The sequence below is a fragment of the Hyalella azteca genome, unplaced genomic scaffold (assembly GCF_000764305.2).
Source record: "Hyalella azteca isolate HAZT.00-mixed unplaced genomic scaffold, Hazt_2.0.2 contig11554, whole genome shotgun sequence".
Lineage (NCBI taxonomy): Eukaryota > Metazoa > Arthropoda > Malacostraca > Amphipoda > Hyalellidae > Hyalella > Hyalella azteca.
This window is the reverse complement of record NW_025941547.1, coordinates 12,398-25,928: the sequence shown is the minus strand read 5'-3', so window position 1 is coordinate 25,928 and position 13,531 is coordinate 12,398.

Genomic DNA, 13,531 nt, shown 5'->3' with positions numbered 1-13,531 from the left:
ACTATTACAGCGAAATCAAAGTTAGCTATATACATGGCGGAGAACTTACATTACATTACGAATGTAGTCAAGACCGTTCTGTTCGACAGAAACACAGACACTGGCAAGGTGTGTGAACTGTGAAGCCAGGCCAGCTAATGTCCGGCCTTCATCTTAATATGAACTTACCTTGTACAGAATAGGTCCTTTATTACCATATATAACCCACAAAGATTCTTGAAAGTAGAATATTTGAAATTTAATCTGTTTTTGCTACATAATCCGTTTTTAACACGTTTTTCTTAGCTTAGCTTCGCGTTTGTTTGTTTGTTTGTTTGTTTGTTTGTTTGTTGTTAACATTGACAACGAAAATTAGCCCGGCCACTTCCTGTCTCTTATACACATCTAGATGTGTATAAGAGACAGCTATAGATATNTTGAGCGAGTGTTTTGATGGAAGATACTTTTTTGGGATGCATAATTGATTTAAGTTTTCGAAATACTTTCCAAAACCTGGGTGCTCATCCATATTGGACGACACACAACTATATATGGTACTTTGTACGTTTCATTACACAGTTCATGAAACTGTGCAAAGGGCATTTCACCAGCAATGTAATCACTGCGAATATTCTTCATTTTGATGAAAGGGAACTCAAATGGAATTGATAAATTTAAATGACAAACTGAGTAATAAGATGTAATAGTTTTGGGATAAGCAAATTGTAATACAGTTATTACGTCTTCCACGTATGTAAAATCTATCAGCAGGATTTTGATTCTTTTCCGTAGCAATATTATCGAAAAATAAACAAAATTTTCTTACTAGGATCTATATCACTGGGATCAGGTACAGGAGCAGTATTCTCAAAATATTCGATTGCACATTTTGTTAACTTATTTTAGGTAAGTTTTCCAGCTATTCATCATTATTGCCATTGCAATCGGAAATAAATCAATGATTTAAGATTTATTATATTCCTTATCGAAAGCCCTTTTCAACAAATTTTATTCAGGCTGATGAGTTGACTTGCTATACAGGAAAAGATTGTTAAAAGTTCTCTAAAAGATTGTTAAAAGTTCTCTAATAGCAACTTCAGTAGCAATGACGTTTTTCCGCAATTCGATCTTCTAATTATGCGACACCTCAAACTTGGCGAAGGAAATGCAAAATGGCTCTTCTGTTTATTTCTATAAGAGTATTTCCACTTATGAAGTATTTCTTAAAATTTCATTTCTAAAACACTTTTCAATGTTTGTTCTAATATTTCGCCTGTACAAAAGCTGATTTATTTCGGTGGAGTGATGGCGAATATCATTGCGAATATTATGAACATCAATCTGCAGCTGATTAATATTTCCTGAAGTAAACATTCCCTTTCTTTGGGCATATGTTATCAAGTTTTCTATTTCTATTAGAAAATTTATCAAGCTCCTTTTCTCGTCACAGGCTGCCGTAAATGACAATAGCGTGTAAATGAACTACCTCGTCTAACTTTAATTTGCTTACATCATGAATCACTATATATTTTCGAATATTTATAGTGGGCTCATCACACTTGACTAGATGGAATGACTTTTCTAAACCAAAGCGTAAATACATCGAGGAGAGTGAATTGTATATCTTTTGTTTGTCAGTAACTTCATATTGTACATTAGCTCTCATTTTTATTAAGCAAGATTACAAATGCATTTTATAAACTTAAGTTTGATATATATTGTAAGGTTCAAGTAAGGACGACTCTAATTAGATTCAGAAATTAACCGAAAAATGCCACCGATCCTCAACAAGGGGGAAATGAAAGCATAATGGACAAATATTTATTGAACAAAACACACTAATTGAACACTAACAAGATGAATGGGTGAAAAGATCCTAGTAACTAAAGCTAAACTAGAACTGCGAAAGTAAGCATGGGATAAGTGACACACAGCAATGACGGTGCGCAGCAATGATAGTACTCACTACACAGCAATGATAGTACCCACCACAGCAAAGATGATACACGGCAACAATGACGTACACGGCAACAATAACGGTGCACTTGAATGATGGTACACGGCAACAATGACGGTACACTTTAACGATGGTACACGGCAACAATGAAGTATACACTTCAAGGATGGTACACGTACCAAAGACACAAGCTGATGAAGGCAAAATACTGAAGACACAATATGCTGGAGGTACAATATGCTGAAGCCAATATGCAGATGACGCAATCTGTTGAAGGCACAAAGTACTGAAGTGTAAAACGGGAAGATACACAGCATCAGCTGTGAGTGAACACACGGTAGGTGTCGGAACCGGTAGGGACTTGGGTGGATAGCTAGAGGTCAGCATAGCCCAAGTCCACAGTGCTATTCATATACCTTCCCGCGCGTAACGCAGTCGCGCATCTTCACGGCTTTTGACACAAAGCGCCCACCACAACAGCGCCGTTCAGTCACAGGCCGGAGCGCATACAGGCCGGACCGCCGGTGCAAAACCATTGACAAAAGCCTCAAAAACTGATAACCGTATGTCGTAGCAGAAAAATCAGCAAAAAAGAGGCAATGTCAACATCACACTTAGTAAAACAGAGTACAACTATAAACACCTAGTCAAAATACCTAAAAACTTCAACGGCTATATATTAAAAAGCATGATAACATGTGCTTAGAGTAGGCGGTTGCTCGGCACTTCTTCTGAGATGAAAAAATTGCAATAAAATAACGAAAATATTGAGAAAGAGAGCTGATGAGTTGTTTTTCACACATATAAAATTCCCTATGAAAATTAAATACATCGATAAATTTGAAAAAATTAATAATATTTTTATAAATGTATATGGCTTTAATTATTGTTTGAACCTATGCCCACTTCGAATAACTAAAACTAACAATAAAGAGTCCGTTTCATTACTGTTAATAACAAATGAGAATGGAAGTCATTATGTTTTGATGGAGTCTTCAACATTTATTCATAAGGCGATCGAGTCATAAAACTGAATTTGTATGTTTATATCTGTTTGCATGCATTATTCGCGAAGACATATTTGAAAAACATAGAGGTGGTTGCTCTGTTCACATGTGAGAAATCAAGGATTTCTCACCGATAATAAATTTTCAGTTTTCGTCACCACATTTGAATAAAATCTCTAACGATCAATTTCAAAAGCACAATGATATTTTCTTTCGTTTAAATACACACTGAGTTGTTCATTTCATATCGTGGCCAGAGCTGGTCACTGGTCGGCTCATTATTACAAAGAGTACAAGCTCGAGGGTAGCGACTGGCCGAGCTTTGGGCAGATCAAGGATTTTACACGATGGTCGCGAAAACCTCGCTCTCAGACTTCGCTGCATTTTGACTACAAGCCTTAATGTCCAGTGTGAAAACTCCCTGTTTGCAATGAATGAAGGTTTGAATTTAGAAATATAGTGGCAATCAGTAAGAGGAGAAGGAAGTTTTTCCGGAAGAAGATAGTAATAATAGCTAGAAGTATATCTGCACGTGAAATAAGTGTAAAGACTTAAATTATGATGGAATAATCCACTGCAGTATTGGGCGAACTGTAAGCAAGAATTTCGCAAGCCTTATATTGGTTCGAAAATAAAATTTATTATAGAATTTTGATTTGAAATTTTAATATGGAATTATGATACAGAATTTTGCTATGGAGTTTTGGATATAGAATTTGATATGGAATTTCGATACAGAATTTTGATATAGAATTTTTCAGTAGAATTTTGAAATGGATTTGATATAGATTTACTATGGATTTAATATAGATTGAATATAAATTTAATATAGATTTAATAGTAATTTCCCTCAGAAGGTATATTCTAGGGTAATCTAACTGCAGGAAGTCCAACTTCCTGCAAAAGCAAATAAGCTTGCAACGAACCGATCAAATAACAACTGATGCAGAGCATATTCCTTAAGCTGAAATCTTCTATTATTTTCGAAAGAAGAACTTGCATCGTATAATTGCTGTGTTTTAAAGAAATGATGGTGAAAGTCGAAGAAATGATGGTGAAAGATATACATACTACATCTTCAAAAAATGCCCGAAGGAAAACTAATAATTTTTCCTTCACAACTGAAATTTTCCAGTCGAATACATCATAACCTAAGGGTGACAACACAATAGAAAAGCAAGTGATGTGCACTGGAATGAAAGAAGCATGTAAACCTTTCCAGTTGGAGCTTGACCGGTATTGCATGGGCAATTATTATGTAGAGTAGATTATGGTTTGTTTATTGGAGCACAAGCGGCGCACACATGTTTGAGAGCACGTAATGCAAGTTCATCTTTGATTCTTAAACTCATAGGATTGATTCGATTTTCAGCTAACAACTCCCGCAATATTGATTCTGGCGTTTCTTCTTCCAGTGTATTAAGCGACCTCTGGGAATCTATACAAAAATTTACTGTAATTAATAGATTGAGTAAAAGAGAATTTGTTTGCGGTATTCTTCTGCGTTATTCGTTATATTCATGAAGTACAATATGTTATAGATTTGTTAATAAGATCGGGTATCTGCTACAATTTATTCTCCCCATTCGATGATGTGACTGAGAAGTGGGTCTAACATGAAGAACTATCATGTTATAAATAGGTATCTTGAATAGGGGGTATAGATTTGTTTATCACAGGCTAAATTAACCATGTTACATCATGCTACATGTTAGAGTCGACTCTCCTTTCGTTCCGTCGTATCACATCGCGAACGTACGCGTGAACAACACGCACTCGATGCAAGCGTGTTGAAGGTAACGCAACGTGAGCATGTTGACGTACACGCAATAGAAGAGTGTTGAAACACTCGCGTGTTGATAAGTTCGTACCCATGCACAATGCACATGCAGCGCCACAACTAATGCCAGGGGCTTGTCACGCTCGCGCTAAAAACTCGTGCCAGCTACTGAGCAGGGTAAGCCAATGCTGGCCTGATCAGCCGCTGATTTCGTGTGCCATTTGGCCCTTATATTTTCCCCAAGAAATTACCCAAAATAGCTCCTATTTGGTGGCTAAATAGAAGAGGCGGCAATTCCGAATCTGATTCATCTCTAATCCTATAGAGTTGCAATCGAAACCGGAACGACAGCCGCGTCTAAATTTTGAGAGGGTAGGTCTTATTAGCCGAATCCTTTATTCACCTCGCAATTATTGTCGGTTGCTGCACGCGTGGGCGGTGAGGGCAGGCAGCGGTTGCAGGATTTGTGGAGGAGGAAATTCCGAAAGTGAAAATATTGATGATGGGTAGCAATTTAAAATCCTCATCCTTAATAATCGATCTGGTTAAATGGACACTCAAATAAAGGTAATAACTTGCAGTCTGTTATTTTTGGAAGTTTTCCATTGCAAAAACCAACTTTAGCGTTATAGAGTAAACATCAAACTTTATCCAACCCGAAAATATATTATGAATAAATGAATTTGAATATTTCAAAAATATGAATAGTTAATATGCAAGCTAATTATTTTGTTGCAATACCTAAGTTCAGTTTGGAATAGATCTTCTGCATGAATCTAACATTATATTTTTTAACATGAATAGTAATGGAATATTAATATTCCAAATTAGTTTATATTTCAGGTTCACAAAAAATAAACAAAGTTTCTATATGCACACACAAAAAATTGAATTCACGGATACACATCTGCAAGTCTACAGCACAACACCACACGACTGATCTCGACGATGGATCGGCGGTAAGTGAGGACTCACAAAGCGCGAAAGCAGCGCTTCAGTGAGGTATAAGCTGTCCTCCGTTGATGCGTGAATGACACGCGAGGTCTTTCTCTTTCTTGATCGAACGGATTTTCATCACATTCAACTACCGATATCAATCATACTCGCGTGAGTCGGTTACGCTCATTACCTGAGTTTTTCCTGAGCTTTATAATTGCAGGTTTCCGTTATAAAAAAAAGTTACTTAACCCTAGAAAGACCAACAAAAATATATAGCGTTGTAGACCAACCGGGTCGTGTAGGCCCGATCCCTATTTTTTTGCAAGGGCTCTGTTTTATCTCTAATATTTTCTATATAAAAGGTCGTTTAAGTGTTAAATACTGAGAATATGTGTTTTGAAGCATTTAGGATAATTACTAAATAAAAAATCTTCCTTTTATTGAAAATATTCCTTTGTTCTAAGACTTAGAGCATGGTGTATCTGTTTTCTTTGGGTTACATACTAACACATACAATAAAGCATTCTCTATTGCTGGCAATATTCTAATGAAATGCACGCAAAATAAAGATAGATGAAAATATTAACCCATTCTTTTTGAAAAGAATATGAAAGCATTATATTATTATCTTATTTTCTGCACTGACGCTGTGTACTTTATTGACGCTGTGTTCACCACAAATACTCTGTTGACAGTCTTCGCAGTATATCTTAGATTTCCTGTCCTTTTTCGAAGGGCACAAGTAACATCTCTTTCTCTTGTTCGTATTTTCTGAGGCAACACTCGAATTGGATGAAACAGGTTCCTGAAGAGGGGGGTTGTTATTAGCTGTTACTCCTGCAAGTGATTTCGCTAACGTAATAAGCAGAGCACGGGGGACACCTTTCTTGCATTGCAGGAAGTTTGATCCATATAATGACATTCATTGCGCTTATATCTATCATGTTGAAGAAGACAACCATTGGCCATCTACGAGTCATTCGTTTGGTACTATAGTACCGAAACATCTGATCCATGGTATCTACTCCTCCTTTTGTAGAATTATAGTACTGAATTATTTCTGGTTTGGTTTCACCGGGTGACTCGATACCTTTGTCATTGTGCATTGTACTTAGCAATGTGACAACTTTGTTTTTCTTTGGGCAATAGGAAACAATTGTTGAATCTCTTTGAAAGCCATACATGCTACTGAAAAGCTTTCTACCTTTAGTGACCGTAAAAGCAGTCGGCAATTCCGTTCGATTTTTTCTTATTGTTCCAACTATAGTGTCAGCTTTCTTCGCAGCAATTCTCGTCCTAATTGTAGACTAGTGAAAAAGTTGTCACAAGTGATATTTCTACCACTGTTTTGTAGGAATCAGATAGATTTAGTACAACAGTAGTTCCCAAATTTGAAGCTCTTTGTTCGCTGGTCTCTTTGCCTTAGTAAATGTCCAATTTCAATGCATAACTTGTTTCACTGTAGCAAATTACCCAGAATTTGATTCCGTACTTTCCAGGCTTTGATGGGGTGTATTGACGGAAAGAACATCTACCTCGAAACGGTAGTAGTTGTTCATCAACAGTCAAGTTTACACCCGGGATAAAGGCATCTTGCAATGTGCTGTTCCAGAAGTCAAATATCTTTCGTATTGGTTGCAATTTATCTGGTGACCTGTTTTGCCTCCTCTCACAAGCGTTATCGAATCTCATGCGTAAAATCTCTGGAAACCTGTTTCGTGCAAAAATTGCATTGAAGATTGGTCGTCCATCATCCTTACTCCATAATTGATGAACTGGTTCTCCTTTAGATTTGTAAACTCCAATGAGCAGAAGAGTTGCAATAAATTTCTTGAGTTCTTCAATATCTAGTTGCTTCCACCTATCTTTGAGTTTCAAGTCTATTTCAATATTCGTAGATGTGGTCAACTGGTCAGGATTCACAACGGGACTCTGTAGCGCTTGTATCACTTAGGGGCCTCGGAGGCCTGCTTGGTAAAATATGATGTAACACTAAAAATATCAAAAGATACTGCATTATTTTCAACAATTTTTGTATGGAGGTTACATATGTACTACGCATATAAAGTCATGTAGTTTCGGCGTAATAGGTTTACAAGTTTCTAAAATATAGATTAATATTTCTTTGAAACGGGCCTATGAGGCCCGCTGTTCGTTCTAGGGTTAAGTTAAGTAGGCATGGGTTACTACACCGCTAATGGATTCAACTGAGGTTATTGAATTCAGGGCTTGACTATCGGCTTTGGCTATGAGCATGGGTTGATTTTCTGTATGGGTATGGATGTGTATGGGTATTATGGGTATGGCCATGGGGCTGTTCTTAGGTATGGTTGTGGGTTAAAGCATTGGTAAAATGGTAAGCAGATGACCGGTCAGGATTATTACTGATAAAGACAAACCATTAGAACGAATTTAAATTTATTAATTCTGTTCGATTTTTTTCATCGATACGACCAATATTTGCAGTGATTGCATAGCTTATGATATGCCCTTTACCGAATTTCAAGAACTGTGTATTGAAACGTATAAAATAACTTATAGCTTTGGCTTGATTAATAAAGATGAGCATCCAGGTTCTGCAAAGGATTTTAAACATTTAAATTGATAATACATCCCAAAGAAGTATCTACCGACCGCCGCTCTAGGTTGAGTTCGTTCTCGGTCAAAAAAGTGCATGATCAATCGGGGCCAGGTTTTTGATCGGAGGACAGTGCTCAAATTTTGCTGGGCAATATTGGGGGTAAGATTGCGGGTAAATGATCGGTAACCTACGATTTAAGCTGTTTGTGCATATTGTGATGATACACTCGCTTTACTATCTACTGCACGTTATTTTTACTATCCTTCTTTATTCATACTTCTTGTGTAAATATGGCTGCGAAAAATAGAGGGCCAGGCCGGGCTGCAACTGCGCTAATGATATGCTACAAAGAAAAAAAAAAATTTTCCAGGAGCGAGAATCTGCTTAGGAGCCCGACAGTGTAGCATATAATTTGGGTGCACGAGCTCCGGCAGCAATTGCACGAGCTCCGGCAGCTCCGGCAGTTTTCAGACAAGCTTCAAAATCATATCTCTTACGGAAGTGAGTGGTTTTATTCTGGTCATACAGATTGAAACAAGCCCACCTTCTGGAATAACCAGTCTATCTTATATACTGGCCTGAGGATGTGTTGGGAGTCAGTAAACCAGAAGTGAGCATTGATTCTTGTTCCACCGGTCGTGGTCCATGCAGGTGCTGGTCCAGCTAGACTAGGATGATAACGGGAGTGCGATTGGAATTATCTCGCTGCTATCAAAAGCCGATCTTGCCACGAACAAAATCCATTCGTAAAGCCTTTTTGATACGTCCACTCACCAACACTTCCCATAAAAATTCTAAGCTTTCCATGTAATTATAGCTCTCTCAAGTTGACAACCAATTCACTCAACTACAGGAAAATGAATTTTACGATGACAATTTTTAAAAGTTTGTTTGCCGGAAACCATAGATTTCAGTGTGCTCTCAATGCTCAGGTTCTATGTTCTTGAATATTTAAAGCTGATTTTCATGCTCTGTCATTATATAACGAAAGCACACTAATGTAACCGGAATGAAAACTACCGTTTGAAACCGTGAGTAGAAAATTTGAGGCTGCTGAATCTAAATGAAGGCATTATTTACCAGAGAAATATGATCAATGAAAAGTAAAAAATTTGTTACAACGAACGTTCAGCCATTGCGGTTTCAAGAAAATTTACGAAAACGTTCCTGCTATTTAGGGAGAAGTCAATACTTGACGTTTGAATGAAATTGATTCGACCTTCAAAAACATTCCAGGTGGTGTAATATTTTCATCGCTTTCCCTGTGCACACGCGGCCTTTATATTTTGAGTAGCTACAATGAAAATAAGCTCAACATATTACCTATTGTACATTCCGTCCTCTAAAGCCAACGCCGCAACAGATTTTCACGTGTAAAGTTTCACCAGAAACCACTAGATTGAATTAATGAGTGATGAGGCAATATAAACTTCTCGATCTGTTTTTATTTCAGTTAAAACGACAAAAAATTTGTATACAGAAACAATGGGGCGTTTTGCATGAGAAATGATCCAAATTTAGGTGAATTGATACTTAAATTATAATTAGTTTAATTGGAAAAGGAAACTATCATGAGTAGAACCGTGACTTGGCACTTCGTACCTTAATGGTGGGATCACCGTTGCGAATGCGCTCTACTTACGCACATGTCGGAGCTAACGTTGAGCCTGAATCTAACTGGCCATTATATTTATAATGAAACAGTTACAAGTTCATTTGTCTTTTATGGTATATGCTTCATAGGTAAGCGACATTTATAAAAACATGTACGATGGAAAAGGTTTCTTTCATAATATTCGTCTGCAAATGGATAATAAAATAATTTGCACAATGCCACTATATAAATAAATAAGTTGGAGCAAAATTAGAAGCTCCACGTAAGTTGCGAGAACATGCTTACGGTAACTGGAAGTATGTCTTGAGTTTAATTAATAAATTTAATTAGTGGGTCAACAAGTGTATACAGCTTTTAACACTTGGAATCTTCTTAGCATATAAGAAAACATACTTACATAGCTATATATGAATTTCAATCAGCTTCAGATAATTTGCCAAAAATTTAATGCACGTTACTCTGACTGTAGGAGAAATGAATAAAAGAATACTTCTCAGAAACTGTGAAGTTCTCGGTAATTATTAGAAAACAATGTTGAAAAAGTTACATCAGTTTAAAATCAGTGATTGATTTCATGAAAAACATAAGCAATCTTATATATGAATGATTCAAGTATGAATTCAAAAACTTGTAGACTTGTATTATAGGGCGGAATTCCTCACAATTTTGTCACTTAAAAATCAAGGTTTAAAGTTCAACTTTAACATAAGTAATTAAAGTTTCTTATTTTTGGCATGATTTTCCGTTGCAGAGAGGCCCGAAAGAGCGGACTCAAACTTCCAAATGTTTATGCCAACATTGACAGAAATCGGGCTGCATTTAGCAGGATTTTGAAATTTTTATATCGATCGCAAATCTTCCGCAGAATTTGTTGACATAAATTTCGCGAAATTTATTAACCAGGATAGTTGTGGGCTCTTGTTGTCTTGAGCATTGTGGCAGCCCACAAGTTCAATGATCAGAATCCAACGGTCATATTAAAATAATTTGTTGTTCTTTTATCACATAAATTAAGACTTAATACATAAATAATGCAGAACCTCAATTTCATTTACTTGATACCGGCCGACAATAAACCAACCAATCAGTGGTATACGTTCCACAAGACGCTTGCCGCTGCCCTGAGATCCACGTTCATACATTTGTACGTTCACCATCAAATTTCCAAAATTCGTGTGTTGTGTGCTTTTCGCTTTAATCATAAATCTGCCCGACACACGTTTTTTGGGGCGAGCCACAATTTATTTTCTACTTTTTAGTCCACAAGAAAAACGTGTTTTTTTAAAAAGTTTTTTTAAGTATTTTATTTTTAAATCCATTCGATTTCAGGCATTACGATTCTTTACCATATGAGACCTAACAAATACGTGTACGGTTAAACCAGAAGAGTAGATATACTAAAACGAGCCTATCACAACAGTTTGCATAAACGGCTTAAATCATTGTTTACCGATAATTTACTTACTATCTTATTTCCAATCTTTACCATCAAAATTGACCAACTACCCCCGAATAAAACTTGGTCATTTACCTACAATTGTAAAGTTCAAGCAAGGACGACTCCAAGTAGATTCGAAAAATTAACCCAAAACTGCCACCGATCCTCAACAAGGGAGAAATGAAAGCATAATATACAAATATTTATTGAACAAAATAAGCTAATTGAACACTAACAAATGAGAGGTTGAAAAGGTCCTAGTAACTAAGCTAATTCAGAACGACTACGAAACTAAGCACACGATAGGTTACACAGCAATGGTAGTACACAGCAATGGTAGTACACGCAGCAATGGTAGTACACAGCAATGGTGGTACACAGCGACGGTGGTACACGTACTAGGGAAACAAGGTGCTGAAGGCAAAATACTGAAGACACAATATACTGAAGGCAAAATGCAGATCAGCTGTGAGTGAACACACGGTGGGTGTCGGAACCGGTAGAGACTTGAACAAGTGGCGGACGCTTCTCTAGATGCTCCGCAGTCGTCGGCCTACGTAGGAGCCGTACTTGTTGGCCAGGCAAGAAATCGATCCTGCTGAACAATGATGGTGAGCTAGTCTAATTACACGAATAAATAGCAACACTGTTAATTTAGTAAATCCAGAGGTTGGATTACGCACACAGAATTTATAATTGTCGGATTGGTTAACACTTATTTAGCAAGTTCAAAGGTTGAATTACACGTAGAGAATTATCCTATCTTCTATCTCCACTCCAACTCACCTACTCGGGACGCTACACAGTCTCAAGAGTATAGTGAGAGGAAGGTGCGCTCCGACCAAGTCTCAACGAGCTAAATGAATGGGTATCCTAACGCGGACTTCAGCCGGGGATGCTACGTCAGCACACGCGACTCTATTGCCAACTTTACCGGTAACGGTAAACCGTCGAACAGAAAATATTTTAAACCGCAACAAAACTATGACAAAGGATAAATTTCCCTTACAACAATTTTCTTTCGAATCTTGGCCATCGAAAATTTTAGCACTGTCTTCCGATCAAAACCCTGACCATTTACCCATAATCTTCCTTGAATCTTGGCCATCAAATTTTAGTAAACTATCATTACCCACGGTCGACCATTCACACTTTTAACCAAGAACTCAAGGCTTGAGCGAGTGTTTTGATGGAAGATACTTTTTTGGGATGCATAATTGATTTAAGTTTTCGTAGCCTCAGTTATCGACGTCTGCGTGGGGACCTCATTGAAGAATATAAGTATACTCATGGTTTATACAAGGTCCCCGAATGATTACTAGAATTTGAAACAAGAACCAACACCAGGGGCCACGGCTATAAACTAAAAAAACTGCGCTGCAACTTCTACACGCGACAAAATTTCTTCTCGCTTCGAATTACCGACATGTGGAACCGCCTCCCCGATGACATCGTTGGCGCTCCGAATATGAATGCGTTCAAGAACAGACTAGATAAAGCTATGGAAAAATATATGTTCAGATTTGAAATGCCTAGCACAATATCGAACCCGGTGGAAGTCTAGTAGCTACTTCAAACTATCGTCAGCCATGAAAATATTCTGTCAAATGACACGATTTTAGATCTGTGAACAAGGCACGAAAAGGAAAAGAATCGGCGACAGGCCACATCAGGCCTACCCTTCAGCGCCGAGATCAATATGTTATATGTTATGTTATGACTTTCAGCAGGTCACACACGATTTTAATCATCCAGAGCTAGACTGGACAGATCGATACTCTCCAATAGATGAGAATCACCCAGCATCCTTGTTCATGGAGTCTGTGATACACCTTCCTAGTCCAGCACGTTACCAAGCCAACCCATAATAGAAGTAAACAGACTCCCAATATTCTGGACCAGCTGGTGTTTCCTAGTGATGAATCAATGTTAGACGAGTTTCGTCACGAGGCTCCATTGGGCTAAAACCATCACCAATCATTGTTTTTCGGTCTAAAGTGCTGTACAGAAAAGACGCCTCGAAAGCGTGAGCGTTTGAATTTTGCGAAAGGCGACTATGATAAACTCCGCGAAGCAGTGAACTGTATTTCGAACTGTATTAAAGACATGAATGTGGCTGAGTCATGGTCGTTTCTCAAGGACACTGTTATGTTTGCAGTTGATGCGTGTGTACCTAAAATTAAGCTTGATGGAGCCAATAAACTCAGTGGATGAACGTACAGTACAGTTCTAGCT